A 27815-nucleotide genomic window follows, 5' to 3' on the forward strand; every position below is an offset into this window, starting at 1 on the left:
TGCTGGACTCCCCAGATTACTGAGCTGTGGGCTCTGTGGGCTGCTGAGGAAACACTCCTGCATTTGTGCAGGTGCTGCTGGGAAGCAGAAGGAGTCTGAGTCAGGATTTCTGTCATGTTGGAAATCCTGAGCTTTAACAATGTTGTGATTGCAGCAGGACGGGTGGGCTGAAAGTCTAAATTGCTTTTCAGTGGCAAACATTGATTGGCATTTTTGTGTTTGTTTTCGAAAGAAACACCCGACAAAACAAAACAAAAAAAAGCCCCACAAAAATCCCAGAAAGAAAATACCCCAACCAAAACCTCTCAGTTTTCAGTTTAGAAAAATTGGACTCCTTTATTTTTTTTTCCTTTATGATGATAATTCTGTAGTAGAAACCCAAATTTGTGCAAGTGAGTAGGAAAAAGTAATTTTGCTAAAGGTTACTAAAACTTTGGGGGATGGAGAAGGGAAGAAAAAGCTATAACAGTAATATTATATGTTTAATGAATGGAAATAGAGCTTAATTTATTGTCCTACATTTTTGAGTTTTTAGTTTAGATGAGGGAGGTTTTATATGGCTGAAATAGGCTGAAGAAAGTCAGTGATCCATCTTGATCACAAGCCCAGGCTACATCAAAATCAGTATTGGCTTCAACAGCAAAATATTTGTGAAACTTTCACCTGAAGAGCTGGTAAGAAGTTGCTTGTGAGAGCAGCATTGGTGAACTGAAGACTGAGCACCTTCTATGTTTTCCTCTGATTATTTGTGATTCACAGCTGCATTCTGAGTAGGTGCATCTTGGACATGTACTCTTGGGGAGAGGAACAGGTGGAGGAAAAAATTCCTAAATTAACCTGAAGGTTTCTTCAGTCTTTGCTCTTGTTCATGCAGAGTGTTCAGGAGATTTCATTTGTTGTGCTAATGTCAGCTTGTTTCAACAAGCCATGAAATGACTATTAGACAGATTATGAGCCTTAGAGGATTATATCCATCCTTCATCTAGGTGCTGCTGCAGTATATAAGCACAATAACAATAATCAGCTTATTGAGGTTCAGACAGGTGGTCTAAAGGGAAAAGTTCATTTTCCTCCATCCTCAACAGTGGAACATGTGATTATGTAGAAAACTAGAGAAATTTCTTAGGGCCATTTTCAAGTGTTATGTTGTAGGAAGACAGGGTTATTTTGGTTTTCTGGGTATTCTTTTGACACAATGATTTTGTCACATCATAACACGGCATGGACACAAAGAACTCTAATTTCCTTCTCTGCTTTGTAAAGAGGTGTATCATGGCAAGATGGGGAGTGGATTTCCTTCCCAGCCAGCTGATGACCTTGCGCTCATTCAGCTTTTGGTGATGAAAACAAATACCTTGTTTTGTTTTGTGGGGTTTTTGCCTTTGCTGTACAATATTGATTTTTCTCTTCCTGCTCTGGAAGTGAAGAGACTCTGACTTTGTGTGCATGGTGTGGAAAGCTTTCAGGAGAGCTGAGCTGTGACTCTGGGCAGCTCCCTGGCTTCCTCCCTTGGCTCCCCTGCCTGCCCCAGCCCCGTGGGGAGCTCAGGGCTCTCTCATGTGCAATATATTTGGAGTTAAGGCTGAGGGTTAGCTCCAAGATAACTCTTATCCCCTGCACGTTTCCCAGCTTGTGCTTCCACAACAGACACGTTCTGTTCTCCTCAAGTTGCTAATGTCTAAATTAGCTCATCCTGGAAATGGACTCCTTGCTTTGTTAGTAGTTGTAGCAGTAAATGTATATGCCAAGTTACAGGGATATACCAAATATTTTATACCTAGAAAAAACTGTAAAACCAGGAAGAGGATATGGAGCTGTGCAATTACTTGTGAGGATTCTGAGACTGAATGAATTATTTTTAAGCATTTCATTGCAAGGCTTAATTAACTTCTTGTCAAACTTGGTAGGTTAATCTCAATTGTTCACAACCAGTTTGGAGTACAACTTATTTTACTGTCTTGGAGAAAATTCACGTGACCAAGAAAGGTCTGAGGTAATTGTTTCTGTTGTGATTTAAAAATATTTTATTTCCCATAGCATTCCTTTGGGTAGGAATGGGTATGAAAGCATGATAGCTTTAATTTTGGCAACAGGTATTGCTACTAAGAACATCTATGGCAAAATATAGTAAAAGCAAACACATGAAAGAGGCAGTTTTAAGACTTTGAAATAAAGAAATTTTGGTTAATTGGAGAAATTCAGAATGCCTTTTTTTGCTTTTGTTTGGGTTTTTTTGCAGGGAGGGATATTGTTTACTTTGGGTTTTGTTTTTTAATTGCTTGCTTGTTTGTTTGGTTTTTTGGGTTTTTTCTTTGTTTGTTTGTTTTTGAAAATAATTATTTAAAACTAACTTTTAAAATTATATGGAAATCCCATGACCTACACCTCAAAAAAATTGGAGGCAGAAGGTGCTGTAAAATAGGCACATTATGTAGCTTTGTTTGGGACAACCTTCAGAAGACTATTCAAGCCTGAATATTAAACTCCACATAAGTAATTTTCAAAGTAGAAGCCCAGGAAGAATTTGTAGTATGTTATAAGAAACCCTTTTGTATGCCTGAAGACTCTAGATATGAAAAAGAAGATTATTTGATAGAGTATTCTGAGGTCATTTTTTCATTTCACCTGGATGAGATGGAAGTACATTTGGGACAGCAGATTTTCGGACTCTTTGTCATTATCTTCTTTTTGGTTCTTCTTTATGGATTGTCCAGATAGAGGTGTCAACATAGTGCTATATTGGAGAGAGCATGAATATGTAAAAAATGCAGGGAGAAAAAAAAAATCATCTTTATTTTTTGCCCATGCTGTGCTACAAATAAATTGCAAGAGAAATGAGCAAGAAGCTGATTCCACTTGAATTGTGGTTGAAGAAGGGCATTTCATCCTTCTCTCTCATGCAAATCCAGTCTGATATTTTGGAAATGCTATAACCCTCCAGAATCTGTTCTTGCTTTCCTCATTGCCACAGCTTTTGCTTATAATAATGCACAACATACTGTATACTTTTGGCACAGATTGATCTGGGGGAGCAGAGTGGAAACATGCATTAGTGAGACAATGTAAAGATTTCACACTCCTGCTGCTTCTGTACTGCTTGTGTTTGAGATAAATGACAGACTCCAGGACACCAATTCTCCCCCTCTTTGCACTTTCTCTAGGCACCACGGAAAAGAAGCCTAAACAGAGATCTCTAATGCCGTTTTGAATGCTTTGGGTACCTGAGACATCTGTCAGGGCTAGCAGGTGTGACAGATGACTTAATGCCTTTTTTAGCAGCGGTTGGGAGCCAGGGTGGGATGCCCTCAGGCATCTAAAATAGCACTGAATGTATTCGTTTAGGTACCGGCATCCCTCCTGAATGCTCTGCTGTAAAATGAAGTAGATCAGGCAAAAATGGTTTAAACAATTATGTAGGGATATTTGTGTGTGGTTCAGAAATCACCTGGGGTAATTTGGAAGTGAGAGCTAGTGATAAAAGTGAGATTTATCTAAATTTTCTTTTGTATCAATTTAAATTCCTTTAAAACTTCCTTGTAGTACAGCATCTATGCAAATTTGCAGTTGTACAACAAGTGAGGCAGTGCCTTTGTTTTTTAAATGATCAGTTACAAAGCTCTAGATAATCCCTCCTATTAAGCTTGTTGTGTTTTGAACTACAGAGGTTGCCACTTGTAAGCTAACTAGTGTCAAACTCCCATCACCGGATCAGGCAGGCTCCCAGCAGTTTGAACAGAAGATGAGTTTCCATGCGGCTGTGCCGTGCTGGGGTGAGGCTGTGTTTGCGGAGAGCAGGGCTGTGGTCACTCAGCCTTTGCCCAGGTGTGCTTGTGGTGAAGCTGTGCACGAGCAGTGTCCTCTGTGCAGGTGCCCTCTCACCTGGGCTGGTGGCCTCTCACCTGGGCTGGTGCCTGCTCCTGCTGTGCCCTCCCTTGTCACAGGCACAGGGGGATGGCACAGCTCAGACTCGGGTTCTCTGCAGCAGAGGAGCAGTGGGAACCCACCCACCCCCTCACAGACCGTGCCCTGGATGTGCTGTTAGTTCAGAAGTGAATGCAGCACCTCTTATTTTGAGGTGTTTGGTACCTGGGTAATGTAGATACTTAAATAAATACAATAAGTTCTAAATGACATGTTCTGGAAGTGGTAGTTACCCATCGAGCTCTGTGATCAAAAAGAAATATTGAGCATTTCGGTAATGTATTATGTGTTAATGTTCTCTGTAGTCAATGTGTAGTTAAATAATAAGGCACAACAGGCATTAATCCCTTTTAAATATCCTGATGTCAGAGGTGGAGTTGGCAATGAGCTGAAGAGTGTAGCAGTGTAACTACCATGTTTCATGAATTCATTTCTGGGAGCATTGCATGGTTCTGAAATGGAAATTTAAATAAATAAATGAAATCCTCAAGGAGTTGCTCTTCAGTTTAAAGGGGGTTTTAACCAAAGTTTGGTCTCCCTGCTGCTGTACTCAGTTTCCATGTGAATGTTTGCTTCGTTCAGACCAGTGTGCCACGGTGCCAGCGACCAGACCTACCAAAGCTGCAAAGCACACACACAGCTGCACTCAGTGGTCCAAGTAACTTTTCCAATATGTGCTATCCATAATTTATTCAAAGCAAGACCAGAAATAAGTTGTGCTTTAAAAAACAGCTTGAGTGGTGAAAACCATAATGCAGTGCAAGTCAATTTTTTCTTTTTAATAGCGCTTGACACTTTCCAGTATGGAACATCTACCTAACAGTGCATTATTGCAAAGTACAGGAGGAGCAAATAAAAACAGGAGCAGACTTGTTTCTTGGGGTTTTTTTTTCTTGTTGGTCTTATATACAATCACAGTTAGTACAAGATGTTTTTATTTTAAAATATGGAAGTGTATATATTCATAGATTTTAACATCTGTTCATTTCTAATTGTTTTCTTACCAGCTATTCTTAAATGTTTCAGAGAAAACCCAAGGGCTTATTAAAATTTTAGTGAGAAAGCTTATTTTTTCAGGGCATACAAGATGTTACCTCTAAAGAAATATTAGTGAATTACTCCTTTCCCTTGACTTTAATGATTTTATAATTACACTTTGTCTTAAAGGAAATCTACGCAGGTTCACTGTTTTTCATCTTTACTGGATAAAAGCTAATCTTGCCCTGGAATGTGGACAGATGGGGAAAACTATTGTAACCATTAGTTATGACTGTTTCTGTGCAGAAATTGTTTTTAACTTGGTTTTATTTTGAGAAGGAAAACAAACAAATTCATCCACATCCCACCATGTTTTGGTTCTTCTCTGTGTGCTGATCAGCTGAGTACAGTGATGAGGAGCACTTTCATGGGCTGGAAGCAATGACTGCAGAATCTACATGGAAAAAGAATGTTGTGTAATGAGTTTGCACAATTAAGAAGCAGGAAAGAATGTATTAATTTTGTTTTCGTGTGAAGTAATATCTTGCCACATATGGACTTGGGCACTGGAAATTTTTCTTTGTTGTCTTTATTGTGGGGTGATCTGTTTCCTAGAGCTATTTGGAATATTTCTTTTAATTGGCTATTTGCACGTGAATATGAAATACAGAAGAAGCCTTTGGTTTACTTTATATAGTGAGGTTTTTTCTGACATTTGGGATTTTAATGCTAAAAATTCTATTTTTCTCTTATCTCTGTCTTTTGTGGCTGCAAAGGAGGCTGGGGAAGGGGATCCCCTTGTGGAACTGGCTTGATAGTGTCTCTTCCAAGCTGCATGTGATCCTGTGAAGCCACAGTCATTTCTCTTCCTGCTTTTGTGCTCTAGTGCTGCAGTATTCAATAAATGTGTTAAAAAATAAAAGCAAGCAGCCAGCAGTATTGTGACAGTCATAAGGGTGAAGAAGGAAACACAGAAATTTTCGTGTTAAATCTAATGGCAAGCAGAAGTGTCTAAAATTTGCAATATCTCATAATGAAGGGCTAATCCAAAATATAAGAAAATTTATTCCTTATTCTTTCCAGCAAAGGAAACAGAAGTTTAGTTATTTGTATGTAATCTGTAAATTTATGATATTCAGCTAAACAGACAATGCTCTCTTACTATTAATTTATTTAATTATTTAGTTATTTGATTATCTGATTTCTAGTCCATAGCTTTAGTATTCCAAGCCTTGTATGTTCATCCCCTATGGAAACTCAATATTCCTGGCCTTTAAAGCCTTGTTCCTTGCCTCTAATCATTTCATTGCCCATCCCTGGACCCATTCAGTGTTTTCTGGTGTTGACTTGTGTAATTGCATTATTGTATTTTCAACGTTTATTCTGCTTCTCTGTGTGCTAATACTTTTTCCCAGTGTGTTTGCAGTTCAGATTGAAGCTCATGTGTAAGCAGGACTGTGCAGAGGATAGTTCTAGCAAATGCCACTGAACCTCATTTAAAACATGGATTAAAAACCATCTCCAGCAACCTCTGCTGCCTTTCATATTCCTTCTGACTTCAGCCAGGACCCAAAGCACCTCCATTGCAGGAGGGAGCTAATTCTCGATTCCTGCCTGCTAGACCCTGGGGTGTCACTGGCAATTCCAAGTCCACCTCGGTCAGTTTGGCAGCACCAGCTGGTGTGCTGCCTAGGAGCTGTTGAGGAATTTTCCTGGCCTGGATTTTCTGCTTCCTCCAGCTCATAAACCCATTGTGAGCTACATCAAGGACTTTAAAGTGTGGAAAACTGGCATGTGCAAAATATTTTCTTTTTTCTTGTTCGTATCTCTGAACTGGCTTAACTGCAGAGGTCATGCTAGGGGAGGGCTGAATGAGCTCCCTGATAACAGGCAGTTGTTAAAGCTGGCTTGTTTTGTCCAGCAGCAGCCAAAGAGCAGTCCACATTGTTCCCTCTGAAGTGCCCTGCCTTGTGCTTGAGCTTATTAATTTGCTATACAAGTTTGTTTTACAATTTACCATGTCTGCTACAGACAGGGCAATTCATTTTGTCGCTCTGCCTTCATCTCTTTGTGCCTTGGTAACCACACTGGGATACTTAGGAAGGGAAAGACCGGATGGCACATTTACTGAGGGTCTGGATAAAAAACCAGAAAACTAGTTAGGTTAAGAACTCATGTTTTCATACTAATTCAATTCACTGGTAGGTTTTTCAAGTTTTGTTTTTCCTTCACTCTTTCCAGAACAAGAAAATTCAATTGGTCCTGCTTCTTCAGTGAAGTTTAAACCTTTCAAGTCCTCTGTGAGCTGCACAAGTAGCAGAATTAATGCTTATAAAACCTAAAATACTTTGTCTTTCAGGATGAGAGAAACAAGATAAGTGGCAGAGTTTTATTATAGACTCTACCAGAGACCTGATTAAAGCTTGCCAAATCTTTGTCTGCAGAAATCCTTTGGAAGGCTAAGCAGTCAAATCAGTTTTATAGGAACCTTATACCCCATATGTCAGTAAATGCTTTTTTGTAACTGTTGTGTGTAAAGCAAATTCAAAATAATTACCAAAATAAAGAGGCCACTGTAGCATATATACTGATGCATGTCAAATGAATCCTTTAAACTGTTTGAGGGCTATTAAAATTGTTCTTTGCTTTCCAAATCAGGTATTTCTCTCAGGAAGAAAAAAAACAAGGCCTGAAATTTATTGAGTGTAATTAACTGCAGCTTGCAGTGCCAGCTCTTTGCTGTTCTTCAGCAAGCTCTAATTCATTTCCCCCACACCTGATGATGCTGCAGGTGCTGAAGGAACTTAGGAGGAGCTTGTGCATCACTAAGTGCTTGAGTGGTGAGAGGTTTGAAACATTTAAAAGTGGAAATGTAAAAGGAGAAAGAAGCTTCTGATGATCTTTATAAATATAGATACAGGCATCCTACACAATCCATCCTGTAGTATTCTGACGTATAACTGTAGAATGAATAACTTGGCATCCTTCTCAAGACATATGAGTGTATATGAAATAATTCTTCTCAGGACATGATTCTGCCCTGTCTGTAAATGATTTTAAGATGCAAGAAACTGCGTTATTCCTGCTGTAAATATGACATTATTATTAACTGTTGGATCTTAGTATTTTGACAGACGTACTGCTATTCAACAGTTTCATTTTATTATACATGTAAATGTGTACACAAACAAGAGAAATCTGAATCATAATTGTGAATCCATATGCTAGAGGCTGCCTTCTGAGTTTGTCATTGTAATATTTATTGAAGTAGAAGGCAAAATAGCTCTTTCAGCCTTTGAGTATGAATCTTATATGTGGTGAGCAACTCTGTTTTATTCTGTACATGCATGTACACATAGTGCCCACCCCATGGAGAAAAGGGGTAGGGTCATACTGTAAGCACAGAAGAAACTCATACTCTTCCATGGGGCAGGAATGGATATTAAGGTTGGGGGAAGCCATATTTGAAGTAGGGGAATAAATATTCTATTCTTCTAACTTAGTGCACAGAACTGACCTTTCTCATAACTACTTGACTAACTGTACAAATTGCTTATGTGTTCTCCACAGGGCCTCTGTAACACATACACTGCTAAATGAGGGGGAAAATTCAATGGTCAATGGGCAACACTGTGGACTGGCTAGAAAGGTAATAATTTTTGCATGTACAGGTGTTAAATTTTTCTCAGACTTCCATAGTACTTATTGGTCTGCCAAAGAACTAATAAAAAGAATTTAGATCCTAGACTAAATTATGGAAATTGTAGTCACACACTTTGCATGCAATCACTAAGTGCCTTTCAACACTTGCTCTGTTGCTGAAAGGAAGTGTGCAGCTCTAACTGCTGCTTGGAGATTACATTCAATAATCTCTAAACAGTAAAAAGTAAGGAAGCAGTTTCCCAGGGGAAGGGAGCTGAATGCAGAGAGGTGTATACAGGTGTATTTTAAGGTCAGTGGTTATCTGTGCAGAGCACTGCATGGCATCCAGACTATTGCACACTTCAGGTCCTCCTCTAGGAAGGAATTATACAGTAAACATTAAGGTAATGTGTGAAGATGGCAGATCAGAGTTGTTACTGACATCGGCAGATACAATCCCACAGACGCATCCATTGTGAGCTGGAGTTTTCAGGCTTGCTGTTAACTCTGAAAGGAGCTAACAAAGCCAGATGAGCAGAAAGAAGGGAGGAACATGAAATTGATTTTTGACAAGTGAAAAACTGCTCGTACTGGAAGAGCTCCATGTACACATTGCTTCTTTCTTTCCAGCCTCACGTACAGCAGTGCTCCACCATCAGCTCTCTTGCAGGTGATAAATCATTTTGAGGTCTCATCTACTCACTGACTTCTTGTGTATGTGGAATAAGGTAGCAGAATCTAGCCCTGGTAAACCTAATTATATCTCTGTGACTGTGAGAAATCAGCTCTTTGTCTCAGAAAAGATTGCCTGTATCTAACACAACCTTACAAAGCCACAGAAAACCTGGGGAGGGGGAGAAGAAATGAGCATGCCAGAAGCACAGTGCTGCCATTTTAAGGAATTTGTCCATCCACTTAAGAAGAAAGGAGAGGCACTGGCAAATCTCAATGTTTGTATCTCCTCTGTGTTCTCCCACTTACTTGGAACCATTCAGATATTCTCAGAAATATATCATTAAATGTGTCCTATTCTAAGGAAATATTCACCAAATATGAATTTCAGGAAACTTTGTCTTCATTGAAAAAAGACCTCACATGTCATAAATCACTTTGATTGTATTTGTTGAATAATTGTATGCTACAGAAATAGCATAAAATTCAAAAATCTGAGTTGAGAGCTTACCTTGAAGGAGAGTGACAAAACTGGCTTCAATAGGGTCATTTTTCACATGGAATCTCTAGGGTGCTAGAAAGGGAGAAAAAATAGTTTCTAGGGGAAAAAAGCCCCTACCCGAATGAAATAATGAATTTGAAGCTGATGGTGACCCAGTTGTTCTGACAATTGTTAAGAGTTCTTTGATAATTTTTCTTGTGTTTTTAGAGGGTTCTTTTCCTCTTCATTATTTGCCTTTGGCTGTGTCAGTGCATTGCATTGATGGAATCATGTAGCATACATTCGTTTATTAATTAGAGTGCAAATTCAACTGCTCAGATTTTAAATTATGGAATGGAATTATTTTTTTTTTCTTTTATCAAGAGGTAGCTTTATCTTCTGCATGTCCCTTATCTGGTAGTTGTCCTTGTGCTCCACTGTCAGTCATCACAGGCATGATCTTTAGTCTCCTCAATAGACAAAATGAACTGGGTAATATAGTCAAAACATTTGACAATTTCTCCAAGTAGGTACAAATTAAAAGAGGTATTTTGCTAAGCAGAGCTACTAATAGGAGCTCTATTAATAATGAAAGGTAATTTAAAAGCATGACTGCACAAGCAGAACAAAGCTTTGAAAAGGTCCGAACATATGCCTGTGACTGAACAAAGCCATTAATTCCTTACACATTTCTATTCTTATTCCAGGCAATCAAAATGAAAATATGCAACTCTTTAATAGAAGCTCTTCAGTGTAGCAAAGGAAGATGTGTTATGTGCAGAATGTCACAGTGCATATGTGGTTGCCTATAAAAAGTCATGCAGACTGGCAGCACTGTATTTTCCCCATCAGAAAAAAAAAACCCACAAAAAACCATGGATTCTTGTGGTGGATGCTTTGCTTACAGAACCTCCTTTATTGATCATGTTTCAGTTGCATCATCCTCAACACTTAGGAAATCAAAGTCAATAATTTACAAATTACAGTAAACATATCACCTTGCTGATTTATGATGTGCAACAGGGAAAGAGAAATAAACTACTGGAACATTGCAGCTTCTGTCCTACTGTGGATGCAGGTAGTCTTGCATGCTTTAAATGTCCCTGTATAATGTTGGAGGAGTCACTCAAATATAAAAATATTTACTTGAGCAGTGCTGCTGTGATATGTTGATTTGCAACATTGTTTTTTTACTTTTTGTAAATCTTTGTACAGAATCTGTCATTGGTCAGTAGACAGGAAAGGATGGATCTTGCTTAAAAAACCAGAAGAACTACTGAAGGGTTCAGGCTGGATTGGCAAAGAAAGAGTAGGGTTAGATAACAGGTGCTGTATCTGTTCCCTGACCCTTCACTGTCCATGTCTGACCCAGGAATACAGGACTATCACTAAATGACTCTGCTTGATTGGGGTTTGGGTTGCTGCTCTTTCCCAGCTATTCTCTCTCAGTGTAAGAAAGGGCAGAAGTCTGGTACAGGTCTTACTGATAATTGCAGCAATTTTACAAAATAATGGGAATTCTTCCCTTGAGATGCTCTGCCATACCTCTGCTGAAATATTTGATAGAACTTGCCCGAGTATTTGGTAGACATGAATGCATTTGGTATGATGAGGAGACATAGGGACAGAAAATAGAGAAGAAGAAGGATGTTTTAAGGGGAGAAATGAGGTATAGGAGAGCAAAGAAGACAAAAGGAAAAGAATAAAAAGGTCACAATTGAGGAAGGGAAGATAAGGTGATAATGGGGCGAGATACACTTTTTAAAGAGTTGTATGAAGAATTCTATACTGAAACCTGTAAAATGAAGGAAGGTTAGAAAAAGGAGAAATTGAAAGAGAACGGTTATTTCAGTCTCTTGAACGAATAACTTCTCAACCTCTGCCTTTAAAAGAATTCTTTTTTAAAATCAAGGAGATTAGAGAATACATCAAAAAGATGTGCTGTGGAAATGGCTGTCAGCAATCAGGAAATTCAGAGTTAATGCTACACTATCTCTACTGGCTGTTGTATTGCTTTATTACTGGGGTGGCTCACACTTGTTGTCCTAATCTTTAATACAAGATGTATTGTACTTCCTAGCAGAAAAAGGACACACTACCCAAATTGGAACACCCATTACTTCTCTTATCACCCCCTGTTTAGACTTTGCTTCAGGTAATTTTAAATGAGAATTTCTGAAATCTTGAAATTAAACTTTAGTTATTAGACATGATCCTTCAGACCTTGTGTAGGGAGCAACTCCTCCTCATTCTGAGTTTGATAAATGCTTCCCTGCATATATAATAGAATGGCCCTGAATGAATTCATATTTGCTTTTGCCTCAGGAAGAACAGCAAGGGTAGGTAGGTGACTCTTGAGCAAGATCCTTTGTCTATTGACATTATTTTTAAACACTTCTTCCTCAGGCTGTGGCATTGTGTACTAAATAAACAAACATCACACCAAACAAAGCACATGCTAACCACTGCAGCCGCAGAGGGTGAGTCCCAGGTGGTTGAGAGCTGTGTGTGTGAATTAATTATTTGAGGAAGGGGGTTGATAGTGTTATCCTGTCACCAGTTTTCTCAAACTACTATTGTTTGGGTACTCAATGATGGAAATGGTTAGTATCTAGCTTATTTATTAAAAAAATACAATTAAACTCAGTAAAATCCACTTTTACACTGTATCTGAACCATCAAAAAACCTCCCCGAAATGGGATAAACTGCTTTTCCAGCTGGCTCTATTGCTAGCCCTTAAGTCCTGTCCCATCAATTTTTGCCTGGCAAAGCATAATGTTTGCAATGGAAAAGTGCTAATTCCTTGTCTCATCAAACAGATATGCTAACTGGTGGAATACTCAGCCTCTTCCAAAGGCCAGTTTCATTGTTTACTTGCAATAAACAGTAAACAATTAGGTACATTGCCACATACAGCAAACAACTTTTGTTAAAGAAGTGAAGTACCTTGATTCCAGCTTCAGCTGCAAAGAGAATCTGTGTCAGTCAAATTATCTTTGGGATTTGTGTCTTTATTTTTCCATGGATGCCAAAGCAGTTAATATAATTTACCCACTGCTTTTACAGCTGAAGAGAAGTTCCATTTGATAACTGTGCTGTTCTCATTCTGAAGCCACTCCATTAAACTGTGCAGGAAGGTCATTTGGTGAAAGGAACCAATGTTGACCAGTTCAGGCTGCTGTTACTAAGAGACTCAGATATGAAGATGGAGCAGAAATTACTTCTAAGGGGATTGATTATTCCACTGACTGTGCCTTTCATGTTTTATGTTTTGTGCTGTAAATATTTATGGCTCTTATATTTTGTTTGTTGTTTTGAAACATGAAGTTTTTTTAGCATAAGCAACCTCCCTGCTCTGCCAGCCCAAAAGGAGACAGAGGGTGCAATGGAAGTGTCAGGAGAAGCCTGGCATGGCTATGATGTGACACTTTGTCTAGTACACTGCCATGTTATTCCTGCAGAAGTTTGCTAATTAGTCATTAAACTAAAGTTACCCCTACAGTCTTGTCCAAAATGTCACATGGATAGCATTGATTCAGAACCAACAGACAAAAATGATAATTTTTTTCAAGCTGTCTGCATAATGTTGCATTATTTTATGTGGTGCTTTTCAGTCCCTGCATGGTATGTGTCCCCATTTTAGCAAGTGCCATGAGCTGGATTTGGAAAGGGGAAACAGCCCTGGGGCTCACATGCTGGAATGACAGACCCTTGTTCAGCCAGGGCTGCTGTGCAACTCTGTATTCTTCATGTGCTGGTGACGTGTTTTACAGTCCTTGCCAGACTGGGGCAATACTCTGGGTCAAAAATTCTACCCTGGCTATGGCTGTTCTTATATAAGAATGAGATGGTGCATATGTCACTGTCTCCTGTGCCTTCAGAATGTTACTGAGCTCCCTTAAAGGACACTGCAGGAGGCAGGAGGAGCCAGGTGCCAGCCCTGGGAACTGCCTGCAGAGACCTGGGCTGGGTGAAGTCATTGCAGTGGGGATTCAGTAGCAGCTGCATGGTGCCCACACTTAATGGAATTTCCCTCTGGTTTTAGTGCTATTTTAACTGAATTGATAGCCCAGTAAATTGCTGCAAGCTCCAGGTGTTTTTGGTTTGCCCTAGGGGACAGCCATGTGCAGAGTGCCCAGTGTAACCCTTAGAGAAATGTTAACTATCCCTAATCACTTGGCTGTCACTTAACAGTGTAAGACTCAGGAGGCTGCTGAGACCCAGTGGGCACCTCTGTGAGACTGGGTGTGCTGGGGGCTCATGTGGACAGCCAGGAGGTCCTGCTCTGCACAGAGCTCTGACCAAACCCCTTCCAGTGTGAGCCAGCCCCAGCTTCAGGGCCATAAAGAGCACTGAACTTCCCCAGCCACCTCAGCAAGGTGGCACATTTGGCACAGTCTTGTGTACTTTTGTTTTCTGGGAGAAATCACATTTGAAGATCCTGTCTCCCAGTGTAAAGTTCAGCTATTCCCTCAGTTTTGCCTTTACAGTGCTTGGCTGGGTGGCTACATTTATGGGTTGTGTTGGGATGTTTAAACAAAAGTGAAACACCACCAAAAAATACTCCAACAAACTCAAAACACACAAACAACCTCCCTCAACTGTCTCCAGTTTTTTATATGTCATAATTTTAAAATGGGAATTCTTTACCCTAAACCAGTAAGAAGTTATTGTGTGCTTATCCATGTTTAGTTTTTCAAAAATTATTGTTGTAAAAAGTTAGGCGGTGCAGCATAGAATCACCTATTTGAGGAGTGGGGAAAATACTTGCAGTGAAACATTTGATAAGCCAAGTCAGCACATTTAATCAAAATTTTATTGGAAGATAGTTTAAGATGTGTAAATCTTTTGTAGGCAGAAAAAAATACATAGAAAAGGCCCTTAATTCAGTGAAAAGGGGCAAAAAAAGTTCACATCCAAAAGAGAGCTTTTTAGTTGTGATGGGTTTCTTGACTTTATATATTAGATCTGATTAACAATTAAAATGATATGTTGGTAGATGCAGTGAATTTTGTAGGTTGTGGTGATACTGGTTTGGAAGCATGTGCTTGAGAAAATAAGTGAAAATGCTGAAAAATGTTACAATTGAAAAGAAAGTCCTGGGCTTTGTACAGTACCTAAGGATCACTTTTTCATGGCCTTGTATATCACAGCAGAGTAACCATTGTGTTACTCAATATCAGGCTTAATATAGTTTAATTGGAAAGCAGATACTTTGTTTATTAGACTCATAATTGAACTAAATGAAGGTCAGCTTTAAATAGCTAGTGGTCTTTCTCATTTAAAACTCTTCCAAGATGAGTAGATGGTAATAGCAGTGAACTCTTCTAAGTAATTATGGTGGTAGCAGTACTTCTCTTAAATCAAAAAAAGTTATGAGAACGTGAAAATCCTAAAATCCAGGAAGATCTAAGTGGAATTATAAACTGTTTAATGTTCTCTTGGCCTTACCTCATGAGCAATTGAGAAACAAGTTTGTAGCAGCCAAGAGTTCTTCCACTAACTAGAAGTGACAGGGAAATTGAAACAGATCATCCCAGAGACAAAGGTGGAAAAAATCAACCACTGCAGAGAAAACATGGAAGTGATCAGGTTTGTGTGGGAAATGCATTTCTCTAAGAAAACCAAAATTTTGATTTCATACCTAGTTTGTTCTTTTTGTTTATATCCAGGTGAGCTACTGCCTCTTCATTGATTTGACCTATGGGGAAAAGTTGAGAGCAGCTGTAACTGACATTTGGAGAGAAGTTAGATCCTAAAAACTGCTCATGTGAGTGACTGGCTGCTGTGGTGGGCAGAATCTTTACAGAGATGTTGAGATCTGCTATTGTGGGAAAATGTGCAGTAATATATGATGCAGTGTATTTCTCAGGGCTTTGTGTGTGGTGTCTGGGAGATGGACATCAGAGCCTCAGCATCACCTTAGGGAGAGCAGGGTTATCAGCATTTGTGCATAATCATTTCACAATTTATCAAAAGGCTTGGGCAGCCATCTGGGCAGCTGATTTCAGCACGTGGGTCTGGAATGGGAAACTTGCAGTGCATTTCTGATATTCCTTTCAAAGGCTTGTCAAGTGATGTACTGTGCTTTTTGCATGATTACTTCTGGGCCTCAACCAACAGACATTAATGTGGAAAAGCTCCCATTGACTTTAATTAGGGCTGGCTTAATCACACGCTGAACACTTAATTGATGTCTGAAGCAAGACCTAAGTGAGAGGTACTTTATAGCTACCACAGGTAAACAGATATGATTAGAGTGATTTTATTTATAAGTAAGGAGGAAGTACAGTTGTCTGTATAATTCTTACATTTTTGCCCTGTTATTTACTAATAAATAAAATAAACTTTCATTTAAACTCTTGAGTAGGTACACCATGAGAGTGAAGTTTCCTGATTTGAATTTTTGAAGATGGAGCCCCAAGGCATTTTTTTGTTTTGTTTTGACTGTCTTTATATTAGATTTATGAAAGTAAAATGTGTGTAGCTCTGGGTGCTTCTAGAGATGAACTTTTCATTACTTGCATTATTGGTCTTACTGACACTTTTTGTTTGTTTTCTTTTTTTGGTATTAAAATGGTAAAGAATTACACTAACTTGTAGTGAAATGGAAGAGAATGCTAATTTAAAGGACTTCCCTTAGTACTCTGAGCTAAGTCTGGGACATGCCTTTTGGATACTGTAATGCCTTCCTCAATTACATTTTGCTAGGAGAAGGAGACTTGTCCCACAGCATATGGCAGCTGAACAGACTGTGGGGTTGTGTGCATGTTAAACTCCTGTTAGCATTAATCAGAATTACATGTGCACACTGAAATTAATAGGCTAGCTAATGTTGCCTCAGATACCTCACACAAATGCAAACAGTACCCATTCCTCCAAAGGGTGCTTTCATGTGGAATTTGGGAGCTGGATGTGACCATGAAAGAAAATGTGAGCACCAAATGCAGAGAACAGAGCAGCATGACCAAGGCAAAAAGTAAACAAAATTATTTTTGCTGCAGAGTAATTAATGAATAAACTCAGAAAGGGCATAAACCCACCAGGAGAGAAATGATGTAACATGGAAGTCCAAGCCCAAATTTTAATTAGTGAATGAGAAACTCTGTGTGGTAGATGTTGCATTAAACTTGTATCTGGCTTCATTTAGAAGGTTTTTGGTTAATAGTATTGGTTAGATTTTGTCATTTGGGGTAAGGAGGATAGGTTTTCCTTCTTAGATGAAAGGGTCTAGAGCTGGGTAGTTTATTTGTGACCCCTTGGGTCTGGTGTGGTGACCTCAGCCCCAAGTGCAAACCTAACTACTCAGAGCCAAGATACAGAGAAGGAAGAGATCCAATGGCTGAGCCGTGAGGTTCTTGTGAAAGGCATCCTGAAGTTAGAGAGGTAGAGAGAGAATCAGGAGAAAGCAGGGAGGGAAGGACCCTGAGCAGAGTCTGATCACCGCTTTTGAGCTGGGTCTGAGGGTGGAAGAGAAGCTGGAATATTGACTGCTGCTAAGCTTTTTGCTAGGAATCAGGTTATACTTCCAGGAAGAACTGCATGTGTTAGAAGGCAAAAGAGCAGGACAGATGTGGCATGGTGAGGAAAATGGCATGGGGGGGCAGTGACATGGAGGAGGAATAGTTACTGGAGCAAACAGGGGTTAAAGTATGAAGAGTGATGCAAAACTTACATTTTGGTGTAAGTTGATGCTGAAGAGATGAAAGACAACAAAGAATGACATAAGAAAAATCAGCTTCTAGGCATATATTGTTTGAAGAAATTATTAGATACGCAGGATAAAAAAGAGAAAATTTTACAAAAAAAGAGAAAATTGTTTAAAAAAAAAAACGAAGTAGCATAAGGAAGTCTAGGATTATAAGCATACAATTCTGCCAGGGCAGAGAATAAGAGTATTTTAACTAGGAAGATGTCAGAGCTGAAGGATAAAAACGTTTATAATAAAAGATGTCAAGTTGGTCAGTTCTCTCCTGCCAGGAATGCCCACAGCAGGACATAATAGCAGAGAAAGCAAATGTTGTGGATGAGCTGTGCCTGTAGGTTGGCAAAGCAGGCATTTCTTCTGTAGGGAATTAAGAGAGAACTGTGGTTAGGAGTAGAGCCTGGAGAAAACCAGAAGTTCACAGAAATAGCCCTGAAGAAAAATAGGAAAGGGAATATTTGGAACAGAAGAGAAGTCAGCATTGGGCATAAGCTGGAAGTAGTTACATAGATAAGTATGAAAGAAGGGCAACTGGGAAGCATTTTGGATATTAAGAAAGTCATGGGTATTTTGTCAGAGTCCTTCCAATTTGGGGACAAGTTACATGTTAACACACAACAAAAAAAGAAATATAAAATTGGAGCTGCTTTTATGGGATAAAAAAAAAAAAGGAGTTGTGTATTATAGTGAAAGTATATTTATTTAGTACCTTTTGGCTATATAAAATTGGTTTTGGACTGGTTTTAGGATTCTTCATAAAACAAAGACTTATTAAATTTAGTTGGCAGCTGTGCAGTAAGGTAAAAATGAAATAAGCTCTGCTTGGTTGGGTTTTTCTTTTTTTTCTCTTTCCTTTCAAACAGCCTTTGGCAGTTTTCCAGTTTTTATTTTAAGCAGATTAGACCCAAAAACAGTGATTACATTTAACATCTTTGGAAACTTTTGATCATATTTAGCTATCATGAATTGTAGGGGGAAGTGTGCTGGAGTCCAGTTTGTGACCTAATTCAGAGCAGGTTTAGTGAATGGGCTCTGCTCTCTGGGTTAGCTGGGGTAATGAGGGCCCTGAGAGGTGGCACAGTTTCTCTTTTATCCTGTGACATGGGGGCTGTGCTGTACTGAGGAGTGTTAATGAGAAGGGAAATGTGCTGGCTGAATTATTGCTGTTGAGCCTCACAAACTAAAATAATAGAAAAATCTAAATAATAGTTTTTAAAAATGTCACTCTACAGAGATTTTAAATATGAATGGCTGCATTGACATGTCAAAAATATTAATCTTTTTGGGTGTTTTTTTTACTGTGTTATCTCAGAATGTTTTTATTCACCATCAAGAGAGTTTCATGAAATTTCACATGTTCCATCTTTGTCCCATTTCAAGCCATTGTAGATTCTTTTTCTATACTCAGAGCAGTTGGCAATACTATAAACTATGGGTTATGGACAGGGAACTTGGCACTATGCTTATTTTATTTTGTTGGGTGGGGGGAAATGACTAATTTCATTTGTTTCAGCAGTTCCTTAGTTCTGCTCAGCTCCATTTGCTGGCAGCAGTTGTGCTCTGCTGCTGAGTGGGGCTCAGCACTTTGGTAAAGCTTGGTGCTGCTGCTCTGACCTGAGTGTGCAGGACCTGTCTGAGCAGCATCCTCACATTCCTGCTCCCCTCCTCCTTTTCCCTCCTGAGCACCACATCTGCTTTCCTGGCACTTGCAGTGACAAGAACGTGTCATATCATGAATTTGTTTGGATTATGCTTTGTTTTTCTCCTTGAGACTGTTGTCTATTTGTCCTAATGAAATGCATTAAAGAAAATATTGTCTGGCTGTCAGTTCCAGATATTGATGTTCTAGATAATGACCACATTAGTCACTCTAATATCTTAAAGTACTGTTACAACCAGGCAAGTTTTTTTCCTGAACTGTTTTTTAGGACTAATTAGTAATTTCCAGCCATTATTTTAATGAAGAAATTATGATTTAAATAGCTTTTGTTCATTTGCAGTGAATTGCAAAGCAATTTTCCATATATAGTACTAAAAATACTGTGCTACCCTCTCCAGTAGGTATAGTATTAAGTAAATAAAATGATTTGTATGCTGATCTGTCGTTCTTGATGGTAACATTGGGAAAATGAAGCAAAAATATAGAGACCTTAAAAATACAGAGCAGTGCTTTCAGAGGAGCAAAGGTAGTAGGCTTAAGAGGAGTTAACTGATACAAAGTGCTTGATGGGTACTTATCAGTACTTCTACCTATGTAAAACCATCTTTTTTTTATAGAGTTTTGGATTCTTTATTGAATTTTGAATTAAGTATTTTCCATCATCTATAAATTTTATTCTAGAGCTTGACTTCTTTTTTCTTTAAAACTTTGACTATTTGAGCATAGTTTAATTTTGTATACCTAAGGGATTCTACAGAAAAATTCAATTTCTTTCCTTTTTTGGAGTCTTAGCTAAAACCTCACATAAGTTACATGTTCTACTTCATTCACCATCTTTACCTTCTGACTGAAAAGAAATATTTCATCTGTTTTTTTGTTGTTTTGTGGAGGGTTTTTGCCCCTGTTTTATGAAAGACTCAGATTTTAGTAGCAGTACCCATGCTGCCTGTGTTGGCCAGGGACTGCAGTAGTGGGCTGCACTTCAGATCTGACTTCTTAAGGAATGCTTTCTTTAAATGCAACCTTGTCACTTCTGTGATGATAAAAAGTGAAACTTCTGGAAAAGTGCTTCAAGTGGAGAGAGTGTTCAGCTGGAACTAAGCTATTTGTGATCATAAAGATGATGTGTGCAGTTCCTGACTTTCACTGGGTTGTTCCTGAGTTGTTTCCCAAATGCACTAAGGGCAGGCTATTTTACTTTGCTGTTAATTTTATCATTATTTTTGTGTTCTCTTTTGAAAAGTTTCTGTTATTGCTGTGAATTGCTTTACTCATAATAAGTATGTTATATTGAACTTTTCAAGGGAAATCTATTCATCTTTGAATTGAAATACTGTCTTCAATTTGTTTACAAAAGAAAGGCAAATACACTGAACACTTGAGGCATAAATAACTGGTGGTGACTGGAGGAGATTTTTGTGAAAGTTGATTTGGTCTGTGCTTAAAAACAACAGTTTGTTGCTTATGTATTAGAAATTGTAAAACATGATTCTTGGGCAAATTGAAAAGCTGCCTGCAAGATGAAAATAGATAAAATTGAAGCTAACAGAAGCTAACATTGCTACTACATTCAAGTAAAATTGTGTTGATTCTGTGATGTCCTGAATCTTTAAAGATTTGTGCCTATAAATAACTGTTTATTTCAGTAAAAGTTTCCATTTGTGTCTATATTATCAAGAAAAGATTCTTGGATCTTAAAAAAAACTTTACAGAATCGTTGTGCAGATCTTATTAACTTTATCTAAGACTTTTATTTCTCTATTCATTAAAATATAATGTAGTATATATCCTAACATATAATATAATACAGCTCTAGTTGTTTTGGATTCTTGCATTTTTAAGGGTGAATGTTTTCCAGCTATGTGTGAGCATCCCTCACCCTGGGAGAGATTTATCATGGGACAAGTTCAAAATTTGTAACTTGTTTTTCTGTACACTTGGCTATTTTGTTCTAGATGCTTAAGACGCAAGGGGCAAATATAAAGGCACTCACTGAATAATCACCTTCAGCTCCTGAAGGAAGTAATTCTGAAGAGTAACTAAAACAGGAAAGGGATTTCAGGACTGAGTGAACACTTCAAATAGCCTATAATTCAGAAAGGCTACCTGTGAGGAAGGAACAGATGTCATGAAAGGGAGGCAGAAAAAAACCTGAGTGTGCCACTGAGCAGCTGGGAGAGTGATGAAGTACTAAATTCTACCAAAACATTTGAAGATAGAGCTCTAGTACCTTAGTACCATAATGCCTCTATATGTATGCAGCCGTCATAGTAAAAATTATGGATGACCTATTAAAAGTGAGAGAGCCTAGAGAATGCCCAGCAGAAATCCATCTAGAAATTCAGGCACTGAGGAAACCATCATGTGGAAATTGCCTGATCTAAGGGAGATTCAAGAAAAATATTTGTTTGGCGCTTTTTTCCCCAAAGGAATCAAGACTTGTTTTTCTATGTAGGTCCCTTATATAGGGAAAGAGGTGAACTTTGGTTCCCACAAAGATGCATAGTCAAGAATGGTCACCACTGGGCTCTTTTTCCTCACCCTTTTATCAGCTGGCTGTGTCCCACTGAGCAACAGGGACACAAGAAACAAAAAATATTACAGGCCTGGGGCTAGAGTGTTCAGAAAAACTGACACATTTATTTAAAACTGTATAGTAAAGAACTGTCCTTGCAAGCACACCAGTCACTTCTGGTCTCTGGAGTTTTAAAGTTTTAAAGGGCAATAACTTGGGGCAATATTGTTGCTTGGCTCTCACTGTACTCTAAATGCAGAAACCTCAAAATTGTGTTCAGTGTGTTGGTTAGCACAGTAATGCAGTGTAGAGTAAAAGGGTTTTACACTAAGGAAGGAATGTGTGCAAATAGATTCCGGTTCAACAAGGCTGCCCTCCCACAGATGTGTTTTTCACTCCCCTGTTCAGTGAGTGGGGCAGAGCGAGGCTGTTCTGTACAGCTGTCATTGTGCCAGGTGATCTGGGCATCTGCAGCAGCCTCAGCCCTCACTGGTCTCTCTCTGAGGGTTGCTGGCAGCTGCTTTGCCTCTCACAATCACCTGTAAAGCCCTTTCATCTCAGTTCATGCCTTTAGTGACACTGAGGGCAGTGGGGGTCCAGTTGCATCTCTGGGGATGGAGCAGCAGCTCAGGAACTGAGGGCTCTGTGCATCTGCAAAACCTGATGGTGATGAGACTGGAAGAGACCAATTTGGTTTCCCTGGTTATGTTTCATTTTGAGATCTAGCAGTGAGTGGATGGGGAAAGAGGCTGGTGAGTAGTTCTGGGCAGGGGGGGATCCCCTTGTTATGTGGTTAGAGCATTTCCAAGGGACAGGACTCATGAAACCAGGTAGGGCTGGTTTTACATCACAGAAAGCCCAATAGCTGTATAGCCACATAGTACTTAAGTGTTATTAAGTAGGACTTGAGACAGAGAATAGAAAAAAATAGAAAAAAATTCTGAGAGAAAAATTTTAAGTATAAAACCATTTATGTGTCTCTGTAGTTTACAGCAACATATGAAATCCACAACTGTATACAACATTTTAATGATTCTGTTCTTCTAGAACAGAATAACATATTGTTGCAGTATTATATTATCAAAATGCAAGACTTCTGAGAGGAAATAATCCCTTTTGTTTAAGATTAGTAAATACCTACACAAACTGTCATGATGTACAGTATATAAACCTGGAACAGACAATTATCCTTACAGGGGTTTTTTAGCACCTTCCTTTTTCTATTAACACACATGAACATAGTAAATTATAAAGAGGATGAACTATGAGAAGAGGGGAGGAAACTGAAAATACTAAAACATGCTTTCTTTCTTTTCCCTTAGGTAGTAATGAGAAATCTAGTAAATAGTAAGAAATGGAAGACAATGCTTACACACTTTGAGAATCGAGGTTCGCAAGTCATCACGAACATCTCAAACACATTGATAGAAACCTTTTCCTTTCTTCTGAGTTCTCCAAGGTCTCAGTCTACACAATTGTTAGGATAGTTTTTAACATCCTGGGGCACTGCTGCTTGTCATCCTGCACATCTGTGTGGGAACAGAAGGGAATGGGGGACACTGGACCCTGTAGGGTTGTGGTCAAAACTTGATCAAAGCTACTCTCCCCAACCTAAGCAGCATGCAAGGGGTGAGGTGAGTCCAGTGAGGAGTCTGCACAGCAGGAGCTCCCTCCCAGGCTGACAAAACCCTTTCAGAGCTTCCTGTGACCTGCAGGGGACAGTCGGTGACATCCTGCCCATCCATGTGCTCTGTGGTGGGGGTGTGACAGGGCTCAGTGGGGACTGGGTGTGGTTCAGGCTCCAGACTCTCCAGACCAGCTGGAAACTTTTATTGGTTCATGCCCTCATATTTGTCCTGAGAGATTCACTGCAATATATCCTACATTAAGATTTTCAGCTAAATAATTTTGATAAATACTGTTGGAATTGGTTCAGGGGCAGAACTGGTTGAGCAGTGAACAGTGAAGAGAGAGCCCTGTGCCTTGAACCATGAGGGATAAAACTAAATCAAAGCAATCCCTCAGGTTCCCAGCATGTGAATGGAATTACAGAAGTCGCAAAACAATATTTTTCAATGTAATTATTTTATTTACTTCAAGAGCACAGATTTCTAAGCAGAACTGAATTTAGAACAAAAATTTAAAAAAATCTTGCTGTGGAAGCAGAGCTGTGTTTGAACTTCCAAGAAAGGCAGACATATTCTGGTGTTGTGGAAACATAAAGGCTACTTCTATAAAACTAACTACCACATGAGTATGTAATCTTCGAAGGCTGCATTTACTTTAATTGAAGAACAAATGATGCACATCCATAATTTTATTTAATGCAGTTTTGATTGCTTTGGGTCATTTATCTTTGGCAGTAAGAGTAAAGTTGATTGGCAAAGCCAAGAAACAACAGGTTTTTCAGTTTTATCAGCATGAAAGCTTTGTTATGGGCAACAGATTTAAAAATAATTCCAGGAGGTGGGACTAATCTGGAGTAATTGCACAAGTTAAACGGCACTTTAATAAGGTTCAGGAAAATCAAAGAGGCAAAAGTATTTTATTATCTCAGATCATGTAGCAGTTTTGTTCTTGTAATACAGAAATGGAAAAAACCAGGACTCTTCCTCTGAATAACTCTGTATTCTCTAAAAAAGCTCTGCTTTTATATTGCGATATATTAGTTAAAAAAAGCAATAATGCAAAAACCAAAGTACATTAATGCAGCCAGATAATTTCTTATTGTGTACAGCTGTACTGGAAACAAATACAAAGTTAATGTTTAAATTCATCAGATATTTTCCATTAACTCTCTATTTAACGAATTATCAGCTACTGTGTGTAACATCTAATCTCCAGAAGTCTTAATGATCATGGATGTGCACAGTAAGAGATTAGCATAAAATTAGCACTGATGCAGCTATTAAAGAATCTCGAAAAATTGTGATATCCTGGGACATAAATTGGGCTGCAAAATATATCTGAGCTTTGTCAAAAGCCCCAGGCTAGCTGAGTTCAAAAATACTTCTTTTCCCCTGGGGTGCAGTCCCTATGCTCCTTCCCCCTGTTTATGACTTTGTACTAATCTTCAAATCCACAGAATAATTTATAAAGCTGTAGGGGACCTGCTTCCAGCTGATGCATCTGTTAGGATCAAACCTGAGAAACGAGGCAAGTTGCTGAGTGAGTCTTGGGCTTCTAAGTGTTTTCATTTCCATATTTCCTTTTTTAGCACAATGCTTGGGGTGGGAGCTGGGGGATATCCTTGGTTTTGGGGTGTTTTGTTCTTGTCATGTTTGGGTTTTTTAAACTTTCTGGAGTTTGCACTTTCTCAGAAGGCACAGAAATCTCTCTGTATATCATGTAAGAGTGTCTGTATTATGGCTTCACATTCTCTGGTACTTACTGTAAATCAATCTTTTTAACATAAGAAAAAAGTTAACTATTTTGTGATAATGTCCCATTTCCAGTCATTTTCTTCAACCCTGCTCTTCTCAGAGGGTCACACTGAATTGCAGCTTTTTACCCTATTTCATCACTCAACTGAATGCTTCAATTTCTAAGATATCTAACAGGACTCTCAGGGAGCCAAGCATATTTTTAAAAGAATCTGTTTGCCCTGTAGGGAATATTGTCACTAAAATGAAATATTTCCAACATGAAGCAAACCCTTTAAATAGTCTGAAATTAATTCTGAATCTTTTCAACACCAGAATTTGGGATGATGTGTTTTCTTTCATATTCCTCCTCCATCTCTTCAAACTGGCTCGTTTGTCCCTTTTGGATACAACTTCCTTCTACTTGCAAAGCAGTAATTATCCTAATTACGCTGCAGCATTGAAAGCCATCTTCGGGAAGATGATTTACAAGAATTACATAAGAGATCTATATACAATGACACACTTGCTTGTTTGGCCTGAAGCATTTTATGTTTTCCAGCTTAATCAGAATTCTTATGATGAGTAGAGAAGTTCTAATGAGTTTCTGCATGAGTTTGTGCCTGAAGATGCTTTCAAAATTGTACTTTTTTCTCTCTGAACAGCTGAAGTAGTAAAGCAATATTTTGTTAGTGTGACTTGCTCTAAGGTGTTGTGACTATTTGAGATCACAGTTGCCACCAGTGTGTGCAACAGTTTCCACTAGCTGAAAAGGTAAAAATGAGCAAAGACTGAGTGGAAGCTAAAAATAGTATCAAAAACTATAGGCGGATTGATAACTCAAATGATCCACACATGATTCTTTATCAAAGTGGAAAATGTAAACAAAATATGAACACAAGATAATTGCAAAATCACTGAAGGTTTTCTACCAGTGCTTTTGATATCTCACTGCTGAAGCTTGGGACATAAATTTGATCCTCTGGGTGGTGGTAGGGGAAACAACAGTGGTTTGTTTTGATTTTTTTTTTTTTAATTAAGACCCTATGGCAGCATTTGGTTCTTCTGTCTATTTATTTATGAGGTACAGTTATCAGATCAGCTGAAAATGAGTGGTGGGGCAAGATCTGGCAGTAAATTGATTATGTCCATTTGGAGTTTTGCAGTCCTACCCTAGATATATCTCAACTTTGTTGTGCATTGTTATTTTGGAAAGTTGGCCATTGACACCTGGACAACATACATAGTAAACTGATATTGCAAGATAAAACAGTAATGAGAGGCATGATTCAGTGAGCTTGAATCCATCCTGAAGTGCCCACAGGAACATGACAATATGCCTGATGGTTTAAATTGGCAGCCTGTTTCAAAAGACTCCTGCCACAGATAGAATTCTTCAGTGGAAAATGTTTTCTGAGTAATTTTCTAAGCTCCCAAACTATAATCCCTATAACATTTCTGAGGTGCAGTGCTTGCTTACAGTACAGTACTAAAAACACAATCTTCAAAAGCTGGTTTTTCTTCACTCTTCAGAAGTCTCACAGGAAAACTGAAAATGTATTCCGATCCCATTTGGCTTACTACCATCTCTATATACACTACTAAAAGTATGAACTATCAACATAGAGGGGTTTAATATACATTTAAAATTGATTATAGAATCATCCAAGAGCTTTGCTTCTTGTAGCTTTTGCATCTGCCTCTAAAATAGTAATGGGAATGTGGTTCAGTACAGAAAATCTGGCGGCTTCTTGGGTAAAACTGTCATAGCAGAAGTGCTTGTAATGAAGAGGAAAGTAATTGAGTCATCTACCATAACATATTCTACTTTCAAAATGGTGAGGTTATGATGATGCAGTCTTGTCCTAGACACCATTTAAGTTTTTTCTTGGGATGAGGCAGGATATGCCAAGCTGTTCTATTAGGTGAGATTCCCTTAGTATGTGTTTCTGCTAACACAGGGAATGACTTATAAAAAAATAAATGATTGACTGATGTTTTCTTAAAATATAACATCAAATATTAAAACTTTCTTGCAGGGCAGGTTTTTTGAACAGGCATTTCAAGTGAATTTATGAAACTACAAAAATGCTTCATCTGCTGACCACGCAACTGGAAGCATTCACCTTTGTTTCAGTGTTGGTTCAGATCCCATTATTCCCATGACCTTAAGTTACTGGGTATGGACACTCCAGAAACCTCAATTGGTAAAATTGGGGTATTGACTAAATTCTTATACTAGATATATCCTGATACCAGGCAAGGATTATATTAGTATTTATTTAATTATATTACTTCATTTTACTAAAAAAAGTGGTCTACAAAGTAATTGGGATGTAAATGAACATAGAGATTTCATGGATCTGGATTTTCATTTGGACTCACATCTAATGTCAAGATATAAAAGGGGGACTTCTGTCTATATACATACTAATGAACACTAAATTGTTTTGGGAAAGAATTAGGTCTTCTGATTAGTGTGCAATGTTGTTCACGTCAAATATGACCTCAGAAGCCTAGCAACCAAATTATTTTCCAATTCCTTACTCTGTAGCCTGCTTTGATGTTCATGCATAATATTTTCCTAGATGGGTCAAAGTTTCTTGTATTGCGGGGAAAAATAGGCAAAAAGTAATTAATTTTCAGATTATGCTTTTATTCAGGAATGTGAAGAGTGAAGGAGATTGCATGGCTTAAAGCTCAGCTACTGGTCAGCATAATAGAAGGTGAAATGTGATGTTGACCAAGGCAAAGTTTTGCAGATTAAAATAGTTTCAACTACTCAAAGAGATTACAGACATGTAATTACCTGTAATCACTCAGGGGGAAAAAGCCTCGTGGAAAGGTTAAATAGATGTATCTTTGAAGCAGAACATGG

General features: G+C 38.5%; 1 long non-coding RNA gene across 1 annotated transcript in view; it reads left to right on the forward strand.

Moving 5' to 3' along the window:
* LOC117001823 overlaps positions 1-27815 on the forward strand; it is a 100391-nt gene that overhangs the window by 9892 nt on the left and 62684 nt on the right. The gene's annotated exons all lie outside the window — the stretch shown is intronic.

The sequence above is a fragment of the Catharus ustulatus genome, chromosome 12 (assembly GCF_009819885.2).
Source record: "Catharus ustulatus isolate bCatUst1 chromosome 12, bCatUst1.pri.v2, whole genome shotgun sequence".
Classification (NCBI taxonomy): Eukaryota; Metazoa; Chordata; class Aves; order Passeriformes; family Turdidae; genus Catharus; species Catharus ustulatus.